Source organism: Coregonus lavaretus (genome assembly GCF_964263955.1).
Source record: "Coregonus lavaretus genome assembly, chromosome: 22".
Lineage (NCBI taxonomy): Eukaryota > Metazoa > Chordata > Actinopteri > Salmoniformes > Salmonidae > Coregonus > Coregonus lavaretus.
The window spans coordinates 46,587,811-46,612,246 of NC_140009.1; positions in this window are offsets into that span (position 1 = coordinate 46,587,811).

The window sequence follows — 24,436 nt, forward strand, 5'->3', positions numbered from 1 at the left end:
CAGTGCCTTTCTAAAACAGCTCTAGTTTCTGATTGGTTGATGCGATTTTGAAATCGATTTTGGATTTGAAAAGCAGAGTAGTAGGGGAAGATTTCATTATATGATACCGTTTTTCTCAAACTTGTTGCGTTAGTGGTCAAATCGGCAGTTGTTTGGAATGTAGTGAATCTGCTAATTTTTGACAAGATTTACAGCAGATAGTAACCCACCAACAGTGCCTTTCTAAAACAGATCTAGTTTCTGATTGGTTGATGCGATTTTGAAATCAATTGTGGATTTGAAAAGCAGCGTAGTAGGGGAAGATTTCATTATATGATACCACTTTTCTCAAACTTGTTGCGTTAGTGGTCAAATTGGCAGTTGTTTGGAATGTAGTGAATATGCTAATTTTTGACAAGATTTACAGCAGATAGTAACCCACCAACAGTGCCTTTCTAAAACAGCTCTAGTTTCTGATTGGTTGATGCGATTTTGAAATCGATTCTGGATTTGAAAAGCAGAGTAGTAGGGGAAGATTTCATTATATGATACCATTTTTCTCAAACTTGTTGCGTTAGTGGTCAAATCGGCAGTTGTTTGGAATGTAGTGAATCTGCTAATTTTTGACAAGATTTACAGCAGATAGTAAACCCACCAACAGTGCCTTTCTAAAACAGATCTAGTTTCTGATTGGTTGATGCGATTTTGAAATCAATTGTGGATTTGAAAAGCAGAGTAGTAGGGGAAGATTTCATTATATGATACCATTTTTCTCAAACTTGTTGCGTTAGTGGTCAAATCGGCAGTTGTTTGGAATGTAGTGAATCTGCTAATTTTTGACAAGATTTACAGCAGATAGTAACCCACCAACAGTGCCTTTCTAAAACAGCTCTAGTTTCTGATTGGTTGATGCGATTTTGAAATCGATTGTGGATTTGAAAAGCAGAGTAGTAGGGGAAGATTTCATTATATGATACCATTTTTCTCAAACTTGTTGCGTTAGTGGTCAAATCGGCAGTTGTTTGGAATGTAGTGAATCTGCTAATTTTTGACAAGATTTACAGCAGATAGTAACCCACCAACAGTGCCTTTCTAAAACAGCTCTAGTTTCTGATTGGTTGATGCGATTTTGAAATCGATTTTGGATTTGAAAAGCAGAGTAGTAGGGGAAGATTTCATTATATGATACCGTTTTTCTCAAAATTGTTGCGTTAGTGGTCAAATCGGCAGTTGTTTGGAATGTAGTGAATCTGCTAATTTTTGACAAGATTTACAGCAGATAGTAACCCACCAACAGTGCCTTTCTAAAACAGCTCTAGTTTCTGATTGGTTGATGCGATTTTGAAATCAATTGTGAATTTGAAAAGCAGCGTAGTAGGGGAAGATTTCATTATAAGATACCATTTTTCTCAAACGTGTTGCGTTAGTGGTCAAATTGGCAGTTGTTTGGAATGTAGTGAATCTGCTAATTTTTGACAAGATTTACAGCAGATAGTAACCCACCAACAGTGCCTTTCTAAAACAGCTCTAGTTTCTGATTGGTTGATGCGATTTTGAAATCGATTCTGGATTTGAAAAGCAGAGTAGTAGGGGAAGATTTCATTATATGATACCATTTTTCTCAAACTTGTTGCGTTAGTGGTCAAATCGGCAGTTGTTTGGAATGTAGTGAATCTGCTAATTTTTGACAAGATTTACAGCAGATAGTAACCCACCAACAGTGCCTTTCTAAAACAGATCTAGTTTCTGATTGGTTGATGCGATTTTGAAATCAATTGTGAATTTGAAAAGCAGCGTAGTAGGGGAAGATTTCATTATAAGATACCATTTTTCTCAAACGTGTTGCGTTAGTGGTCAAATTGGCAGTTGTTTGGAATGTAGTGAATCTGCTAATTTTTGACAAGATTTACAGCAGATAGTAACCCACCAACAGTGCCTTTCTAAAACAGCTCTAGTTTCTGATTGGTTGATGCGATTTTGAAATCGATTCTGGATTTGAAAAGCAGAGTAGTAGGGGAAGATTTCATTATATGATACCATTTTTCTCAAACTTGTTGCGTTAGTGGTCAAATCGGCAGTTGTTTGGAATGTAGTGAATCTGCTAATTTTTGACAAGATTTACAGCAGATAGTAACCCACCAACAGTGCCTTTCTAAAACAGCTCTAGTTTCTGATTGGTTGATGCGATTTTGAAATCGATTGTGGATTTGAAAAGCAGAGTAGTAGGGGAAGATTTCATTATATGATACCATTTTTCTCAAACTTGTTGCGTTAGTGGTCAAATCGGCAGTTGTTTGGAATGTAGTGAATCTGCTAATTTTTGACAAGATTTACAGCAGATAGTAACCCATCAACAGTGCCTTTCTAAAACAGCTCTAGTTTCTGATTGGTTGATGCGATTTTGAAATCGATTGTGGATTTGAAAAGCAGAGTAGTAGGGGAAGATTTCATTATATGATACCGTTTTTCTCAAACTTGTTGCGTTAGTGGTGAAATCGGCAGTTGTTTGGAATGTAGTGAATCTGCTAATTTTTGACAAGATTTACAGCAGATAGTAACCCACCAACAGTGCCTTTCTAAAACAGCTCTAGTTTCTGATAGGATGATGCGATTTTGAAATCGATTTTGGATTTGAAAAGCAGAGTAGTAGGGGAAGATTTCATTATATGATACCGTTTTTCTCAAACTTGTTGCGTTAGTGGTGAAATCGGCAGTTGTTTGGAATGTAGTGAATCTGCTAATTTTTGACAAGATTTACAGCAGATAGTAACCCACCAACAGTGCCTTTCTAAAACAGCTCTAGTTTCTGATTGGTTGATGCGATTTTGAAAACGATTGTGGATTTGAAAAGCAGAGTAGTAGGGGAAGATTTCATTATATGATACCATTTTTCTCAAACTTGTTGCGTTAGTGGTCAAATCGGCAGTTGTTTGGAATGTAGTGAATCTGCTAATTTTTGACAAGATTTACAGCAGATAGTAACCCACCAACAGTGCCTTTCTAAAACAGATCTAGTTTCTGATTGGTTGATGCGATTTTGAAATCAATTGTGAATTTGAAAAGCAGCGTAGTAGGGGAAGATTTCATTATATGATACCATTTTTCTCAAACGTGTTGCGTTAGTGGTCAAATTGGCAGTTGTTTGGAATGTAGTGAATCTGCTAATTTTTGACAAGATTTACAGCAGATAGTAACCCACCAACAGTGCCTTTCTAAAACAGCTCTAGTTTCTGATTGGTTGATGCGATTTTGAAATCGATTCTGGATTTGAAAAGCAGAGTAGTAGGGGAAGATTTCATTATATGATACCATTTTTCTCAAACTTGTTGCGTTAGTGGTCAAATCGGCAGTTGTTTGGAATGTAGTGAATCTGCTAATTTTTGACAAGATTTACAGCAGATAGTAACCCACCAACAGTGCCTTTCTAAAACAGCTCTAGTTTCTGATAGGATGATGCGATTTTGAAATCGATTTTGGATTTGAAAAGCAGAGTAGTAGGGGAAGATTTCATTATATGATACCGTTTTTCTCAAACTTGTTGCGTTAGTGGTGAAATCGGCAGTTGTTTGGAATGTAGTGAATCTGCTAATTTTTGACAAGATTTACAGCAGATAGTAACCCACCAACAGTGCCTTTCTAAAACAGCTCTAGTTTCTGATTGGTTGATGCGATTTTGAAAACGATTGTGGATTTGAAAAGCAGAGTAGTAGGGGAAGATTTCATTATATGATACCATTTTTCTCAAACTTGTTGCGTTAGTGGTCAAATCGGCAGTTGTTTGGAATGTAGTGAATCTGCTAATTTTTGACAAGATTTACAGCAGATAGTAACCCACCAACAGTGCCTTTCTAAAACAGCTCTAGTTTCTGATTGGTTGATGCGATTTTGAAATCAATTGTGAATTTGAAAAGCAGCGTAGTAGGGGAAGATTTCATTATATGATACCATTTTTCTCAAACGTGTTGCGTTAGTGGTCAAATTGGCAGTTGTTTGGAATGTAGTGAATCTGCTAATTTTTGACAAGATTTACAGCAGATAGTAACCCACCAACAGTGCCTTTCTAAAACAGCTCTAGTTTCTGATTGGTTGATGCGATTTTGAAATCGATTCTGGATTTGAAAAGCAGAGTAGTAGGGGAAGATTTCATTATATGATACCATTTTTCTCAAACTTGTTGCGTTAGTGGTCAAATCGGCAGTTGTTTGGAATGTAGTGAATCTGCTAATTTTTGACAAGATTTACAGCAGATAGTAACCCACCAACAGTGCCTTTCTAAAACAGCTCTAGTTTCTGATTGGTTGATGCGATTTTGAAATCGATTGTGGATTTGAAAAGCAGAGTAGTAGGGGAAGATTTCATTATATGATACCATTTTTCTCAAACTTGTTGCGTTAGTGGTCAAATCGGCAGTTGTTTGGAATGTAGTGAATCTGCTAATTTTTGACAAGATTTACAGCAGATAGTAACCCATCAACAGTGCCTTTCTAAAACAGCTCTAGTTTCTGATTGGTTGATGCGATTTTGAAATCAATTGTGGATTTGAAAAGCAGAGTAGTAGGGGAAGATTTCATTATATGATACCATTTTTCTCAAACTTGTTGCGTTAGTGGTCAAATCGGCAGTTGTTTGGAATGTAGTGAATCTGCTAATTTTTGACAAGATTTACAGCAGATAGTAACCCACCAACAGTGCCTTTCTAAAACAGCTCTAGTTTCTGATTGGTTGATGCGATTTTGAAATCGATTGTGGATTTGAAAAGCAGAGTAGTAGGGGAAGATTTCATTATATGATACCATTTTTCTCAAACTTGTTGCGTTAGTGGTCAAATCGGCAGTTGTTTGGAATGTAGTGAATCTGCTAATTTTTGACAAGATTTACAGCAGATAGTAACCCACCAACAGTGCCTTTCTAAAACAGATCTAGTTTCTGATTGGTTGATGCGATTTTGAAATCAATTGTGAATTTGAAAAGCAGCGTAGTAGGGGAAGATTTCATTATATGATACCATTTTTCTCAAACGTGTTGCGTTAGTGGTCAAATTGGCAGTTGTTTGGAATGTAGTGAATCTGCTAATTTTTGACAAGATTTACAGCAGATAGTAACCCACCAACAGTGCCTTTCTAAAACAGCTCTAGTTTCTGATTGGTTGATGCGATTTTGAAATCGATTCTGGATTTGAAAAGCAGAGTAGTAGGGGAAGATTTCATTATATGATACCATTTTTCTCAAACTTGTTGCGTTAGTGGTCAAATCGGCAGTTGTTTGGAATGTAGTGAATCTGCTAATTTTTGACAAGATTTACAGCAGATAGTAACCCACCAACAGTGCCTTTCTAAAACAGCTCTAGTTTCTGATTGGTTGATGCGATTTTGAAATCGATTGTGGATTTGAAAAGCAGAGTAGTAGGGGAAGATTTCATTATATGATACCATTTTTCTCAAACTTGTTGCGTTAGAGGTCAAAATGGCAGTTGTTTGGAATGTAGTGAATCTGCTAATTTTTGACAAGATTTACAGCAGATAGTAACCCACCAACAGTGCCTTTCTAAAACAGCTCTAGTTTCTGATTGGTTGATGCGATTTTGAAATCGATTGTGGATTTGAAAAGCAGAGTAGTAGGGGAAGATTTCATTATATGATACAATTTTTCTCAAACTTGTTGCGTTAGTGGTCAAATCGGCAGTTGTTTGGAATGTAGTGAATCTGCTAATTTTTGACAAGATTTACAGCAGATAGTAACCCACAAAACAGTGCCTTTCTAAAACAGCTCTAGTTTCTGATTGGTTGATGCGATTTTGAAATCGATTGTGGATTTGAAAAGCAGAGTAGTAGGGGAAGATTTCATTATATGATACCATTTTTCTCAAACTTGTTGCGTTAGTGGTCAAATCGGCAGTTGTTTGGAATGTAGTGAATCTGCTAATTTTTGACAAGATTTACAGCAGATAGTAACCCACCAACAGTGCCTTTCTAAAACAGCTCTAGTTTCTGATTGGTTGATGCGATTTTGAAATCGATTGTGGATTTGAAAAGCAGAGTAGTAGGGGAAGATTTCATTATATGATACCATTTTTCTCAAACTTGTTGCGTTAGTGGTCAAATCGGCAGTTGTTTGGAATGTAGTGAATCTGCTAATTTTTGACAAGATTTACAGCAGATAGTAACCCATCAACAGTGCCTTTCTAAAACAGCTCTAGTTTCTGATTGGTTGATGCGATTTTGAAATCAATTGTGGATTTGAAAAGCAGAGTAGTAGGGGAAGATTTCATTATATGATACCGTTTTTCTCAAACTTGTTGCGTTAGTGGTGAAATCGGCAGTTGTTTGGAATGTAGTGAATCTGCTAATTTTTGACAAGATTTACAGCAGATAGTAACCCACCAACAGTGCCTTTCTAAAACAGCTCTAGTTTCTGATAGGATGATGCGATTTTGAAATCGATTGTGGATTTGAAAAGCAGAGTAGTAGGGGAAGATTTCATTATATGATACCATTTTTCTCAAACTTGTTGCGTTAGTGGTCAAATCGGCAGTTGTTTGGAATGTAGTGAATCTGCTAATTTTTGACAAGATTTACAGCAGATAGTAACCCACCAACAGTGCCTTTCTAAAACAGCTCTAGTTTCTGATTGGTTGATGCGATTTTGAAATCGATTGTGGATTTGAAAAGCAGAGTAGTAGGGGAAGATTTCATTATATGATACCATTTTTCTCAAACTTGTTGCGTTAGTGGTCAAATCGGCAGTTGTTTGGAATGTAGTGAATCTGCTAATTTTTGACAAGATTTACAGCAGATAGTAACCCACCAACAGTGCCTTTCTAAAACAGCTCTAGTTTCTGATTGGTTGATGCGATTTTGAAATCAATTGTGGATTTGAACAGCAGCGTAGTAGGGGAAGATTTCATTATATGATACCATTTTTCTCAAACTTGTTGCGTTAGAGGTCAAAATGGCAGTTGTTTGGAATGTAGTGAATCTGCTAATTTTTGACCAGATTTACAGCAGATAGTAACCCACCAACAGTGCCTTTCTAAAACAGCTCTAGTTTCTGATTGGTTGATGCGATTTTGAAATCGATTCTGGATTTGAAAAGCAGAGTAGTAGGGGAAGATTTCATTATATGATACCATTTTTCTCAAACTGGTTGCGTTAGTGGTCAAATCGGCAGTTGTTTGGAATGTAGTGAATCTGCTAATTTTTGACAAGATTTACAGCAGATAGTAACCCACCAACAGTGCCTTTCTAAAACAGCTCTAGTTTCTGATAGGATGATGCGATTTTGAAATCGATTGTGGATTTGAAAAGCAGAGTAGTAGGGGAAGATTTCACTATATGATACCATTTTTCTCAAACTTGTTGCGTTAGTGGTCAAATCGGCAGTTGTTTGGAATGTAGTTAATCTGCTAATTTTTGACAAGATTAACAGCAGATAGTATCCCACCAACAGTGCCTTTCTAAAACAGCTCTAGTTTCTGATTGGTTGATGCGATTTTGAAATCGATTGTGGATTTGAAAAGCAGAGAAGTAGGGGAAGATTTCATCATATGATACCATTTTTCTCAAACTTGTTGCGTTAGTGGTCAAATCGGCAGTTGTTTGGGATGTAGTAAATCTGCTATTTTCTGACAAGATTTACAGCAGATAGTAACCCACCAACAGTGCCTTTCTAAAACAGCTCTAGTTTCTGATTGGTTGATGCGATTTTGAAATCGATTGTTGATTTGAAAAGCAGAGTAGTAGGGGAAGATTTCATTATATGATACCATTTTTCTCAAACTTGTTGCGTTAGTGGTCAAATCGGCAGTTGTTTGGAATGTAGTGAATCTGCTAATTTTTGACAAGATTTACAGCAGATAGTAACCCACCAACAGTGCCTTTCTAAAACAGCTCTAGTTTCTGATTGGTTGATGCGTTTTTGAAATCGATTTTGGATTTGAAAAGCAGAGTAGTAGGGGAAGATTTCATTATATGATACCGTTTTTCTCAAACTTGTTGCGTTAGTGGTCAAATCGGCAGTTGTTTGGAATGTAGTGAATCTGCTAATTTTTGACAAGATTTACAGCAGATAGTAACCCACCAACAGTGCCTTTCTAAAACAGCTCTAGTTTCTGATTGGATGATTCGATTTTGAAATCGATTGTGGATTTGAAAAGCAGAGTAGTAGGGGAAGATTTCATTATATGATACCATTTTTCTCAAACTTGTTGCGTTAGTGGTCAAATCGGCAGTTGTTTGGAATGTAGTGAATCTGCTAATTTTTGACAAGATTTACAGCAGATAGTAACCCACCAACAGTGCCTTTCTAAAACAGCTCTAGTTTCTGATTGGTTGATGCGATTTTGAAATCGATTGTGGATTTGAAAAGCAGAGTAGTAGGGGAAGATTTCATTATATGATACCATTTTTCTCAAACTTGTTGCGTTAGTGGTCAAATCGGCAGTTGTTTGGAATGTAGTGAATCTGCTAATTTTTGACAAGATTTACAGCAGATAGTAACCCACCAACAGTGCCTTTCTAAAACAGCTCTAGTTTCTGATTGGTTGATGCGATTTTGAAATCAATTGTGGATTTGAACAGCAGCGTAGTAGGGGAAGATTTCATTATATGATACCATTTTTCTCAAACTTGTTGCGTTAGAGGTCAAAATGGCAGTTGTTTGGAATGTAGTGAATCTGCTAATTTTTGACAAGATTTACAGCAGATAGTAACCCACCAACAGTGCCTTTCTAAAACAGCTCTAGTTTCTGATTGGTTGATGCGATTTTGAAATCGATTCTGGATTTGAAAAGCAGAGTAGTAGGGGAAGATTTCATTATATGATACCATTTTTCTCAAACTGGTTGCGTTAGTGGTCAAATCGGCAGTTGTTTGGAATGTAGTGAATCTGCTAATTTTTGACAAGATTTACAGCAGATAGTAACCCACAAAACAGTGCCTTTCTAAAACAGCTCTAGTTTCTGATTGGTTGATGCGATTTTGAAATCGATTGTGGATTTGAAAAGCAGAGTAGTAGGGGAATATTTCATTATATGATACCGTTTTTCTCAAACTTGTTGCGTTAGTGGTGAAATCGGCAGTTGTTTGGAATGTAGTGAATCTGCTAATTTTTGACAAGATTTACAGCAGATAGTAACCCACCAACAGTGCCTTTCTAAAACAGCTCTAGTTTCTGATAGGATGATGCGATTTTGAAATCGATTGTGGATTTGAAAAGCAGAGTAGTAGGGGAAGATTTCACTATATGATACCATTTTTCTCAAACTTGTTGCGTTAGTGGTCAAATCGGCAGTTGTTTGGAATGTAGTTAATCTGCTAATTTTTGACAAGATTAACAGCAGATAGTATCCCACCAACAGTGCCTTTCTAAAACAGCTCTAGTTTCTGATTGGTTGATGCGATTTTGAAATCGATTGTGGATTTGAAAAGCAGAGAAGTAGGGGAAGATTTCATCATATGATACCATTTTTCTCAAACTTGTTGCGTTAGTGGTCAAATCGGCAGTTGTTTGGGATGTAGTGAATCTGCTATTTTCTGACAAGATTTACAGCAGATAGTAACCCACCAACAGTGCCTTTCTAAAACAGCTCTAGTTTCTGATTGGTTGATGCGATTTTGAAATCGATTGTTGATTTGAAAAGCAGAGTAGTAGGGGAAGATTTCATTATATGATACCATTTTTCTCAAACTTGTTGCGTTAGTGGTCAAATCGGCAGTTGTTTGGAATGTAGTGAATCTGCTATTTTCTGACAAGATTTACAGCAGATAGTAACCCACCAACAGTGCCTTTCTAAAACAGCTCTAGTTTCTGATTGGTTGATGCGATTTTGAAATCGATTGTGGATTTGAAAAGCAGAGAAGTAGGGGAAGATTTCATCATATGATACCGTTTTTCTCAAACTTGTTGCGTTAGTGGTCAAATCGGCAGTTGTTTGGAATGTAGTGAATCTGCTAATTTTTGACAAGATTTACAGCAGATAGTAACCCACCAACAGTGCCTTTCTAAAACAGCTCTAGTTTCTGATTGGATGATTCGATTTTGAAATCGATTGTGGATTTGAAAAGCAGAGTAGTAGGGGAAGATTTCATTATATGATACCATTTTTCTCAAACTTGTTGCGTTAGTGGTCAAATCGGCAGTTGTTTGGAATGTAGTGAATCTGCTAATTTTTGACAAGATTTACAGCAGATAGTAACCCACCAACAGTGCCTTTCTAAAACAGCTCTAGTTTCTGATTGGTTGATGCGATTTTGAAATCGATTGTGGATTTGAAAAGCAGAGTAGTAGGGGAAGATTTCATTATATGATACCATTTTTCTCAAACTTGTTGCGTTAGTGGTCAAATCGGCAGTTGTTTGGAATGTAGTGAATCTGCTAATTTTTGACAAGATTTACAGCAGATAGTAACCCACAAAACAGTGCCTTTCTAAAACAGCTCTAGTTTCTGATTGGTTGATGCGATTTTGAAATCGATTGTGGATTTGAAAAGCAGAGTAGTAGGGGAATATTTCATTATATGATACCGTTTTTCTCAAACTTGTTGCGTTAGTGGTGAAATCGGCAGTTGTTTGGAATGTAGTGAATCTGCTAATTTTTGACAAGATTTACAGCAGATAGTAACCCACCAACAGTGCCTTTCTAAAACAGCTCTAGTTTCTGATAGGATGATGCGATTTTGAAATCGATTGTGGATTTGAAAAGCAGAGTAGTAGGGGAAGATTTCACTATATGATACCATTTTTCTCAAACTTGTTGCGTTAGTGGTCAAATCGGCAGTTGTTTGGAATGTAGTTAATCTGCTAATTTTTGACAAGATTAACAGCAGATAGTATCCCACCAACAGTGCCTTTCTAAAACAGCTCTAGTTTCTGATTGGTTGATGCGATTTTGAAATCGATTGTGGATTTGAAAAGCAGAGAAGTAGGGGAAGATTTCATCATATGATACCATTTTTCTCAAACTTGTTGCGTTAGTGGTCAAATCGGCAGTTGTTTGGGATGTAGTGAATCTGCTATTTTCTGACAAGATTTACAGCAGATAGTAACCCACCAACAGTGCCTTTCTAAAACAGCTCTAGTTTCTGATTGGTTGATGCGATTTTGAAATCGATTGTTGATTTGAAAAGCAGAGTAGTAGGGGAAGATTTCATTATATGATACCATTTTTCTCAAACTTGTTGCGTTAGTGGTCAAATCGGCAGTTGTTTGGAATGTAGTGAATCTGCTAATTTTTGACAAGATTTACAGCAGATAGTAACCCACCAACAGTGCCTTTCTAAAACAGCTCTAGTTTCTGATTGGTTGATGCGTTTTTGAAATCGATTTTGGATTTGAAAAGCAGAGTAGTAGGGGAAGATTTCATTATATGATACCGTTTTTCTCAAACTTGTTGCGTTAGTGGTCAAATCGGCAGTTGTTTGGAATGTAGTGAATCTGCTAATTTTTGACAAGATTTACAGCAGATAGTAACCCACCAACAGTGCCTTTCTAAAACAGCTCTAGTTTCTGATTGGATGATTCGATTTTGAAATCGATTGTGGATTTGAAAAGCAGAGTAGTAGGGGAAGAATTCATTATATGATACCATTTTTTTCAAACTTGTTGCGTTAGTGGTCAAATCGGCAGTTGTTTGGAATGTAGTGAATCTGCTAATTTTTGACAAGATTTACAGCAGAAGTAACCCACCAACAGTGCCTTTCTAAAACAGCTCTAGTTTCTGATTGGTTGATGCGATTTTGAAATCGATTGTGGATTTGAAAAGCAGAGTAGTAGGGGAAGATTTCATTATATGATACCATTTTTCTCAAACTTGTTGCGTTAGTGGTCAAATCGGCAGTTGTTTGGAATGTAGTGAATCTGCTAATTTTTGACAAGATTTACAGCAGATAGTAACCCACCAACAGTGCCTTTCTAAAACAGCTCTAGTTTCTGATTGGTTGATGCGATTTTGAAATCAATTGTGGATTTGAACAGCAGCGTAGTAGGGGAAGATTTCATTATATGATACCATTTTTCTCAAACTTGTTGCGTTAGAGGTCAAAATGGCAGTTGTTTGGAATGTAGTGAATCTGCTAATTTTTGACAAGATTTACAGCAGATAGTAACCCACCAACAGTGCCTTTCTAAAACAGCTCTAGTTTCTGATTGGTTGATGCGATTTTGAAATCGATTCTGGATTTGAAAAGCAGAGTAGTAGGGGAAGATTTCATTATATGATACCATTTTTCTCAAACTGGTTGCGTTAGTGGTCAAATCGGCAGTTGTTTGGAATGTAGTGAATCTGCTAATTTTTGACAAGATTTACAGCAGATAGTAACCCACAAAACAGTGCCTTTCTAAAACAGCTCTAGTTTCTGATTGGTTGATGCGATTTTGAAATCGATTGTGGATTTGAAAAGCAGAGTAGTAGGGGAATATTTCATTATATGATACCGTTTTTCTCAAACTTGTTGCGTTAGTGGTGAAATCGGCAGTTGTTTGGAATGTAGTGAATCTGCTAATTTTTGACAAGATTTACAGCAGATAGTAACCCACCAACAGTGCCTTTCTAAAACAGCTCTAGTTTCTGATAGGATGATGCGATTTTGAAATCGATTGTGGATTTGAAAAGCAGAGTAGTAGGGGAAGATTTCACTATATGATACCATTTTTCTCAAACTTGTTGCGTTAGTGGTCAAATCGGCAGTTGTTTGGAATGTAGTTAATCTGCTAATTTTTGACAAGATTAACAGCAGATAGTATCCCACCAACAGTGCCTTTCTAAAACAGCTCTAGTTTCTGATTGGTTGATGCGATTTTGAAATCGATTGTGGATTTGAAAAGCAGAGAAGTAGGGGAAGATTTCATCATATGATACCATGTTTCTCAAACTTGTTGCGTTAGTGGTCAAATCGGCAGTTGTTTGGGATGTAGTGAATCTGCTATTTTCTGACAAGATTTACAGCAGATAGTAACCCACCAACAGTGCCTTTCTAAAACAGCTCTAGTTTCTGATTGGTTGATGCGATTTTGAAATCGATTGTTGATTTGAAAAGCAGAGTAGTAGGGGAAGATTTCATTATATGATACCATTTTTCTCAAACTTGTTGCGTTAGTGGTCAAATCGGCAGTTGTTTGGAATGTAGTGAATCTGCTAATTTTTGACAAGATTTACAGCAGATAGTAACCCACCAACAGTGCCTTTCTAAAACAGCTCTAGTTTCTGATTGGTAGATGCGATTTTGAAATCGATTGTGGATTTGAAAAGCAGAGTAGTAGGGGAAGATTTCATTATATGATACCATTTTTCTCAAACTTGTTGCGTTAGTGGTCAAATCGGCAGTTGTTTGGAATGTAGTGAATCTGCTATTTTCTGACAAGATTTACAGCAGATAGTAACCCACCAACAGTGCCTTTCTAAAACAGCTCTAGTTTCTGATTGGTTGATGCGATTTTGAAATCGATTGTGGATTTGAAAAGCAGAGAAGTAGGGGAAGATTTCATCATATGATACCGTTTTTCTCAAACTTGTTGCGTTAGTGGTCAAATCGGCAGTTGTTTGGAATGTAGTGAATCTGCTAATTTTTGACAAGATTTACAGCAGATAGTAACCCACCAACAGTGCCTTTCTAAAACAGCTCTAGTTTCTGATTGGATGATTCGATTTTGAAATCGATTGTGGATTTGAAAAGCAGAGTAGTAGGGGAAGATTTCATTATATGATACCATTTTTCTCAAACTTGTTGCGTTAGTGGTCAAATCGGCAGTTGTTTGGAATGTAGTGAATCTGCTAATTTTTGACAAGATTTACAGCAGATAGTAACCCACCAACAGTGCCTTTCTAAAACAGCTCTAGTTTCTGATTGGTTGATGCGATTTTGAAATCGATTGTGGATTTGAAAAGCAGAGTAGTAGGGGAAGATTTCATTATATGATACCATTTTTCTCAAACTTGTTGCGTTAGTGGTCAAATCGGCAGTTGTTTGGAATGTAGTGAATCTGCTAATTTTTGACAAGATTTACAGCAGATAGTAACCCACCAACAGTGCCTTTCTAAAACAGCTCTAGTTTCTGATTGGTTGATGCGATTTTGAAATCAATTGTGGATTTGAACAGCAGCGTAGTAGGGGAAGATTTCATTATATGATACCATTTTTCTCAAACTTGTTGCGTTAGAGGTCAAAATGGCAGTTGTTTGGAATGTAGTGAATCTGCTAATTTTTGACAAGATTTACAGCAGATAGTAACCCACCAACAGTGCCTTTCTAAAACAGCTCTAGTTTCTGATTGGTTGATGCGATTTTGAAATCGATTCTGGATTTGAAAAGCAGAGTAGTAGGGGAAGATTTCATTATATGATACCATTTTTCTCAAACTGGTTGCGTTAGTGGTCAAATCGGCAGTTGTTTGGAATGTAGTGAATCTGCTAATTTTTGACAAGATTTACAGCAGATAGTAACCCACAAAACAGTGCCTTTCTAAAACAGCTCTAGTTTCTGATTGGTTGATGCGATTTTGAAATCGATTGTGGATTTGAAAAGCAGAGTAGTAGGGGAATATTTCATTATATGATACCGTTTTTCTCAAACTTGTTGCGTTAGTGGTGAAATCGGCAGTTGTTTGGAATGTAGTGAATCTGCTAATTTTTGACAAGATTTACAGCAGATAGTAACCCACCAACAGTGCCTTTCTAAAACAGCTCTAGTTTCTGATAGGATGATGCGATTTTGAAATCGATTGTGGATTTGAAAAGCAGAGTAGTAGGGGAAGATTTCACTATATGATACCATTTTTCTCAAACTTGTTGCGTTAGTGGTCAAATCGGCAGTTGTTTGGAATGTAGTTAATCTGCTAATTTTTGACAAGATTAACAGCAGATAGTATCCCACCAACAGTGCCTTTCTAAAACAGCTCTAGTTTCTGATTGGTTGATGCGATTTTGAAATCGATTGTGGATTTGAAAAGCAGAGAAGTAGGGGAAGATTTCATCATATGATACCATTTTTCTCAAACTTGTTGCGTTAGTGGTCAAATCGGCAGTTGTTTGGGATGTAGTGAATCTGCTATTTTCTGACAAGATTTACAGCAGATAGTAACCCACCAACAGTGCCTTTCTAAAACAGCTCTAGTTTCTGATTGGTTGATGCGATTTTGAAATCGATTGTTGATTTGAAAAGCAGAGTAGTAGGGGAAGATTTCATTATATGATACCATTTTTCTCAAACTTGTTGCGTTAGTGGTCAAATCGGCAGTTGTTTGGAATGTAGTGAATCTGCTAATTTTTGACAAGATTTACAGCAGATAGTAACCCACCAACAGTGCCTTTCTAAAACAGCTCTAGTTTCTGATTGGTAGATGCGATTTTGAAATCGATTGTGGATTTGAAAAGCAGAGTAGTAGGGGAAGATTTCATTATATGATACCATTTTTCTCAAACTTGTTGCGTTAGTGGTCAAATCGGCAGTTGTTTGGAATGTAGTGAATCTGCTATTTTCTGACAAGATTTACAGCAGATAGTAACCCACCAACAGTGCCTTTCTAAAACAGCTCTAGTTTCTGATTGGTTGATGCGATTTTGAAATCGATTGTGGATTTGAAAAGCAGAGAAGTAGGGGAAGATTTCATCATATGATACCGTTTTTCTCAAACTTGTTGCGTTAGTGGTCAAATCGGCAGTTGTTTGGAATGTAGTGAATCTGCTAATTTTTGACAAGATTTACAGCAGATAGTAACCCACCAACAGTGCCTTTCTAAAACAGCTCTAGTTTCTGATTGGATGATTCGATTTTGAAATCGATTGTGGATTTGAAAAGCAGAGTAGTAGGGGAAGATTTCATTATATGATACCATTTTTCTCAAACTTGTTGCGTTAGTGGTCAAATCGGCAGTTGTTTGGAATGTAGTGAATCTGCTAATTTTTGACAAGATTTACAGCAGATAGTAACCCACCAACAGTGCCTTTCTAAAACAGCTCTAGTTTCTGATTGGTTGATGCGATTTTGAAATCGATTGTGGATTTGAAAAGCAGAGTAGTAGGGGAAGATTTCATTATATGATACCATTTTTCTCAAACTTGTTGCGTTAGTGGTCAAATCGGCAGTTGTTTGGAATGTAGTGAATCTGCTAATTTTTGACAAGATTTACAGCAGATAGTAACCCACCAACAGTGCCTTTCTAAAACAGCTCTAGTTTCTGATTGGTTGATGCGATTTTGAAATCAATTGTGGATTTGAACAGCAGCGTAGTAGGGGAAGATTTCATTATATGATACCATTTTTCTCAAACTTGTTGCGTTAGAGGTCAAAATGGCAGTTGTTTGGAATGTAGTGAATCTGCTAATTTTTGACAAGATTTACAGCAGATAGTAACCCACCAACAGTGCCTTTCTAAAACAGCTCTAGTTTCTGATTGGTTGATGCGATTTTGAAATCGATTCTGGATTTGAAAAGCAGAGTAGTAGGGGAAGATTTCATTATATGATACCATTTTTCTCAAACTGGTTGCGTTAGTGGTCAAATCGGCAGTTGTTTGGAATGTAGTGAATCTGCTAATTTTTGACAAGATTTACAGCAGATAGTAACCCACAAAACAGTGCCTTTCTAAAACAGCTCTAGTTTCTGATTGGTTGATGCGATTTTGAAATCGATTGTGGATTTGAAAAGCAGAGTAGTAGGGGAATATTTCATTATATGATACCGTTTTTCTCAAACTTGTTGCGTTAGTGGTGAAATCGGCAGTTGTTTGGAATGTAGTGAATCTGCTAATTTTTGACAAGATTTACAGCAGATAGTAACCCACCAACAGTGCCTTTCTAAAACAGCTCTAGTTTCTGATAGGATGATGCGATTTTGAAATCGATTGTGGATTTGAAAAGCAGAGTAGTAGGGGAAGATTTCACTATATGATACCATTTTTCTCAAACTTGTTGCGTTAGTGGTCAAATCGGCAGTTGTTTGGAATGTAGTTAATCTGCTAATTTTTGACAAGATTAACAGCAGATAGTATCCCACCAACAGTGCCTTTCTAAAACAGCTCTAGTTTCTGATTGGTTGATGCGATTTTGAAATCGATTTTGGATTTGAAAAGCAGAGTAGTAGGGGAAGATTTCATTATATGATACCGTTTTTCTCAAACTTGTTGCGTTAGTGGTCAAATCGGCAGTTGTTTGGAATGTAGTGAATCTGCTAATTTTTGACAAGATTTACAGCAGATAGTAACCCACCAACAGTGCCTTTCTAAAACAGCTCTAGTTTCTGATTGGATGATTCGATTTTGAAATCGATTGTGGATTTGAAAAGCAGAGTAGTAGGGGAAGATTTCATTATATGATACAATTTTTCTCAAACTTGTTGCGTTAGTGGTCAAATCGGCAGTTGTTTGGAATGTAGTGAATCTGCTAATTTTTGACAAGATTTACAGCAGATAGTAACCCACCAACAGTGCCTTTCTAAAACAGCTCTAGTTTCTGATTGGTTGATGCGATTTTGAAATCGATTGTGGATTTGAAAAGCAGAGTAGTAGGGGAAGATTTCATTATATGATACCATTTTTCTCAAACTTGTTGCGTTAGTGGTCAAATCGGCAGTTGTTTGGAATGTAGTGAATCTGCTAATTTTTGACAAGATTTACAGCAGATAGTAACCCACCAACAGTGCCTTTCTAAAACAGCTCTAGTTTCTGATTGGTTGATGCGATTTTGAAATCAATTGTGGATTTGAACAGCAGCGTAGTAGGGGAAGATTTCATTATATGATACCATTTTTCTCAAACTTGTTGCGTTAGAGGTCAAAATGGCAGTTGTTTGGAATGTAGTGAATCTGCTAATTTTTGACAAGATTTACAGCAGATAGTAACCCACCAACAGTGCCTTTCTAAAACAGCTCTAGTTTCTGATTGGTTGATGCGATTTTGAAATCGATTCTGGATTTGAAAAGCAGAGTAGTAGGGGAAGATTTCATTATATGATACCATTTTTCTCAAACTGGTTGCGTTAGTGGTCAAATCGGCAGTTGTTTGGAATGTAGTGAATCTGCTAATTTTTGACAAGATTTACAGCAGATAGTAACCCACAAAACAGTGCCTTTCTAAAACAGCTCTAGTTTCTGATTGGTTGATGCGATTTTGAAATCGATTGTGGATTTGAAAAGCAGAGTAGTAGGGGAATATTTCATTATATGATACCGTTTTTCTCAAACTTGTTGCGTTAGTGGTGAAATCGGCAGTTGTTTGGAATGTAGTGAATCTGCTAATTTTTGACAAGATTTACAGCAGATAGTAACCCACCAACAGTGCCTTTCTAAAACAGCTCTAGTTTCTGATAGGATGATGCGATTTTGAAATCGATTGTGGATTTGAAAAGCAGAGTAGTAGGGGAAGATTTCACTATATGATACCATTTTTCTCAAACTTGTTGCGTTAGTGGTCAAATCGGCAGTTGTTTGGAATGTAGTTAATCTGCTAATTTTTGACAAGATTAACAGCAGATAGTATCCCACCAACAGTGCCTTTCTAAAACAGCTCTAGTTTCTGATTGGTTGATGCGATTTTGAAATCGATTGTGGATTTGAAAAGCAGAGAAGTAGGGGAAGATTTCATCATATGATACCATTTTTCTCAAACTTGTTGCGTTAGTGGTCAAATCGGCAGTTGTTTGGGATGTAGTGAATCTGCTATTTTCTGACAAGATTTACAGCAGATAGTAACCCACCAACAGTGCCTTTCTAAAACAGCTCTAGTTTCTGATTGGTTGATGCGATTTTGAAATCGATTGTTGATTTGAAAAGCAGAGTAGTAGGGGAAGATTTCATTATATGATACCATTTTTCTCAAACTTGTTGCGTTAGTGGTCAAATCGGCAGTTGTTTGGAATGTAGTGAATCTGCTAATTTTTGACAAGATTTACAGCAGATAGTAACCCACCAACAGTGCCTTTCTAAAACAGCTCTAGTTTCTGATTGGTAGATGCGATTTTGAAATCGATTGTGGATTTGAAAAGCAGAGTAGTAGGGGAAGATTTCATTATATGATACCATTTTTCTCAAACTTGTTGCGTTAGTGGTCAAATCGGCAGTTGTTTGGAATGTAGTGAATCTGCTATTTTCTGACAAGATTTACAGCAGATAGTAACCCACCAACAGTGCCTTTCTAAAACAGCTCTAGTTTCTGATTGGTTGATGCGATTTTGAAATCGATTGTGGATTTGAAAAGCAGAGAAGTAGGGGAAGATTTCATCATATGATACCATTTTTCTCAAACTTGTTGCGTTAGTGGTCAAATCGGCAGTTGTTTGGAATGTAGTGAATCTGCTATTTTCTGACAAGATTTACAGCAGATAGTAACCCACCAACAGTGCCTTTCTAAAACAGCTCTAGTTTCTGATTGGTTGATGCGATTTTGAAATCGATTGTTGATTTGAAAAGCAGAGTAGTAGGGGAAGATTTCATTATATGATACCATTTTTCTCAAACTTGTTGCGTTAGTGGTCAAATCGGCAGTTGTTTGGAATGTAGTGAATCTGCTAATTTTTGACAAGATTTACAGCAGATAGTAACCCACCAACAGTGCCTTTCTAAAACAGCTCTAGTTTCTGATTGGTAGATGCGATTTTGAAATCGATTGTGGATTTGAAAAGCAGAGTAGTAGGGGAAGATTTCATTATATGATACCATTTTTCTCAAACTTGTTGCGTTAGTGGTCAAATCGGCAGTTGTTTGGAATGTAGTGAATCTGCTATTTTCTGACAAGATTTACAGCAGATAGTAACCCACCAACAGTGCCTTTCTAAAACAGCTCTAGTTTCTGATTGGATGATGCAATTTTGAAATCGATTGTGAATTTGAAAAGCAGAGTAGTAGGGGAAGATTTCATTATATGATACCATTTTTCTCAAACTTGTTGCGTTAGTGGTGAAATCGGCAGTTGTTTGGAATGTAGTGAATCTGCTAATTTTTGACAAGATTTACAGCAGATAGTAACCCACCAACAGTGCCTTTCTAAAACAGCTCTAGTTTCTGATAGGATGATGCGATTTTGAAATCGATTGTGGATTTGAAAAGCAGAGTAGTAGGGGAAGATTTCACTATATGATACCATTTTTCTCAAACTTGTTGCGTTAGTGGTCAAATCGGCAGTTGTTTGGAATGTTGTTAATCTGCTAATTTTTGACAAGATTTACAGCAGATAGTATCCCACCAACAGTGCCTTTCTAAAACAGCTCTAGTTTCTGATTGGTTGATGCGATTTTGAAATCGATTGTGGATTTGAAAAGCAGAGAAGTAGGGGAAGATTTCATCATATGATACCATTTTTCTCAAACTTGTTGCGTTAGTGGTCAAATCGGCAGTTGTTTGGAATGTAGTGAATCTGCTATTTTCTGACAAGATTTACAGCAGATAGTAACCCACCAACAGTGCCTTTCTAAAACAGCTCTAGTTTCTGATTGGTTGATGCGATTTTGAAATCGATTGTTGATTTGAAAAGCAGAGTAGTAGGGGAAGATTTCATTATATGATACCATTTTTCTCAAACTTGTTGCGTTAGTGGTCAAATCGGCAGTTGTTTGGAATGTAGTGAATCTGCTAATTTTTGACAAGATTTACAGCAGATAGTAACCCACCAACAGTGCCTTTCTAAAACAGCTCTAGTTTCTGATTGGTAGATGCGATTTTGAAATCGATTGTGGATTTGAAAAGCAGAGTAGTAGGGGAAGATTTCATTATATGATACCATTTTTCTCAAACTTGTTGCGTTAGTGGTCAAATCGGCAGTTGTTTGGAATGTAGTGAATCTGCTATTTTCTGACAAGATTTACAGCAGATAGTAACCCACCAACAGTGCCTTTCTAAAACAGCTCTAGTTTCTGATTGGATGATGCAATTTTGAAATCGATTGTGAATTTGAAAAGCAGAGTAGTAGGGGAAGATTTCATTATATGATACCATTTTTCTCAAACTTGTTGCGTTAGTGGTCAAATCGGCAGTTGTTTGGAATGCAGTGAATCTGCTAATTTTTGACAAGATTTACAGCAGATAGTAACCCACAAAACAGTGCCTTTCTAAAACAGCTCTAGTTTCTGATTGGTTGATGCGATTTTGAAATCGATTGTGGATTTGAAAAGCAGAGTAGTAGGGGAAGATTTCATTATATGATACCGTTTTTCTCAAACTTGTTGCGTTAGTGGTGAAATCGGCAGTTGTTTGGAATGTAGTGAATCTGCTAATTTTTGACAAGATTTACAGCAGATAGTAACCCACCAACAGTGCCTTTCTAAAACAGCTCTAGTTTCTGATAGGATGATGCGATTTTGAAATCGATTGTGGATTTGAAAAGCAGAGTAGTAGGGGAAGATTTCACTATATGATACCATTTTTCTCAAACTTGTTGCGTTAGTGGTCAAATCGGCAGTTGTTTGGAATGTAGTTAATCTGCTAATTTTTGACAAGATTTACAGCAGATAGTATCCCACCAACAGTGCCTTTCTAAAACAGCTCTAGTTTCTGATTGGTTGATGCGATTTTGAAATCGATTGTGGATTTGAAAAGCAGAGAAGTAGGGGAAGATTTCATCATATGATACCATTTTTCTCAAACTTGTTGCGTTAGTGGTCAAATCGGCAGTTGTTTGGAATGTAGTGAATCTGCTATTTTCTGACAAGATTTACAGCAGATAGTAACCCACCAACAGTGCCTTTCTAAAACAGCTCTAGTTTCTGATTGGTTGATGCGATTTTGAAATCGATTGTTGATTTGAAAAGCAGAGTAGTAGGGGAAGATTTCATTATATGATACCATTTTTCTCAAACTTGTTGCGTTAGTGGTCAAATCGGCAGTTATTTGGAATGTAGTGAATCTGCTAATTTTTGACAAGATTTACAGCAGATAGTAACCCACCAACAGTGCCTTTCTAAAACAGCTCTAGTTTCTGATTGGATGATGCGATTTTGAAATCGATTGTGGATTTGAAAAGCAGAGTAGTAGGGGAAGATTTCATTATATGATACCATTTTTCTCAAACTTGTTGCGTTAGTGGTCAAATCGGCAGTTGTTTGGAATGTAGTGAATCTGCTAATTTTTGACAAGATTTACAGCAGATAGTAACCCACAAAACAGTGCCTTTCTAAAACAGCTCTAGTTTCTGATTGGTTGATGCGATTTTGAAATCGATTGTGGATTTGAAAAGCAGAGTAGTAGGGGAAGATTTCATTATATGATACCGTTTTTCTCAAACTTGTTGCGTTAGTGGTGAAATCGGCAGTTGTTTGGAATGTAGTGAATCTGCTAATTTTTGACAAGATTTACAGCAGATAGTAACCCACCAACAGTGCCTTTCTAAAACAGCTCTAGTTTCTGATAGGATGATGCGATTTTGAAATCGATTGTGGATTTGAAAAGCAGAGAAGTAGGGGAAGATTTCATCATATGATACCATTTTTCTCAAACTTGTTGCGTTAGTGGTCAAATCGGCAGTTGTTTGGGATGTAGTGAATCTGCTATTTTCTGACAAGATTTACAGCAGATAGTAACCCACCAACAGTGCCTTTCTAAAACAGCTCTAGTTTCTGATTGGTTGATGCGATTTTGAAATCGATTGTTGATTTGAAAAGCAGAGTAGTAGGGGAAGATTTCATTATATGATACCATTTTTCTCAAACTTGTTGCGTTAGTGGTCAAATCGGCAGTTGTTTGGAATGTAGTGAATCTGCTAATTTTTGACAAGATTTACAGCAGATAGTAACCCACCAACAGTGCCTTTCTAAAACAGCTCTAGTTTCTGATTGGATGATGCGATTTTGAAATCGATTGTTGATTTGAAAAGCAGAGTAGTAGGGGAAGATTTCATTATATGATACCATTTTTCTCAAACTTGTTGCGTTAGTGGTCAAATCGGCAGTTGTTTGGAATGTAGTGAATCTGCTAATTTTTGACAAGATTTACAGCAGATAGTAACCCACCAACAGTGCCTTTCTAAAACAGCTCTAGTTTCTGATTGGTTGATGCGATTTTGAAATCGATTGTGGATTTGAAAAGCAGAGTAGTAGGGGAAGATTTCATTATATGATACCATTTTTCTCAAACTTGTTGCGTTAGTGGTCAAATCGGCAGTTGTTTGGAATGTAGTGAATCTGCTAATTTTTGACAAGATTTACAGCAGATAGTAACCCACCAACAGTGCCTTTCTAAAACAGCTCTAGTTTCTGATTGGTTGATGCGATTTTGAAATCAATTGTGGATTTGAACAGCAGCGTAGTAGGGGAAGATTTCATTATATGATACCATTTTTCTCAAACTTGTTGCGTTAGAGGTCAAAATGGCAGTTGTTTGGAATGTAGTGAATCTGCTAATTTTTGACAAGATTTACAGCAGATAGTAACCCACCAACAGTGCCTTTCTAAAACAGCTCTAGTTTCTGATTGGTTGATGCGATTTTGAAATCGATTCTGGATTTGAAAAGCAGAGTAGTAGGGGAAGATTTCATTATATGATACCATTTTTCTCAAACTGGTTGCGTTAGTGGTCAAATCGGCAGTTGTTTGGAATGTAGTGAATCTGCTAATTTTTGACAAGATTTACAGCAGATAGTAACCCACAAAACAGTGCCTTTCTAAAACAGCTCTAGTTTCTGATTGGTTGATGCGATTTTGAAATCGATTGTGGATTTGAAAAGCAGAGTAGTAGGGGAATATTTCATTATATGATACCGTTTTTCTCAAACTTGTTGCGTTAGTGGTGAAATCGGCAGTTGTTTGGAATGTAGTGAATCTGCTAATTTTTGACAAGATTTACAGCAGATAGTAACCCACCAACAGTGCCTTTCTAAAACAGCTCTAGTTTCTGATAGGATGATGCGATTTTGAAATCGATTGTGGATTTGAAAAGCAGAGTAGTAGGGGAAGATTTCACTATATGATACCATTTTTCTCAAACTTGTTGCGTTAGTGGTCAAATCGGCAGTTGTTTGGAATGTAGTTAATCTGCTAATTTTTGACAAGATTAACAGCAGATAGTATCCCACCAACAGTGCCTTTCTAAAACAGCTCTAGTTTCTGATTGGTTGATGCGATTTTGAAATCGATTTTGGATTTGAAAAGCAGAGTAGTAGGGGAAGATTTCATTATATGATACCGTTTTTCTCAAACTTGTTGCGTTAGTGGTCAAATCGGCAGTTGTTTGGAATGTAGTGAATCTGCTAATTTTTGACAAGATTTACAGCAGATAGTAACCCACCAACAGTGCCTTTCTAAAACAGCTCTAGTTTCTGATTGGATGATTCGATTTTGAAATCGATTGTGGATTTGAAAAGCAGAGTAGTAGGGGAAGATTTCATTATATGATACCATTTTTCTCAAACTTGTTGCGTTAGTGGTCAAATCGGCAGTTGTTTGGAATGTAGTGAATCTGCTAATTTTTGACAAGATTTACAGCAGATAGTAACCCACCAACAGTGCCTTTCTAAAACAGCTCTAGTTTCTGATTGGTTGATGCGAT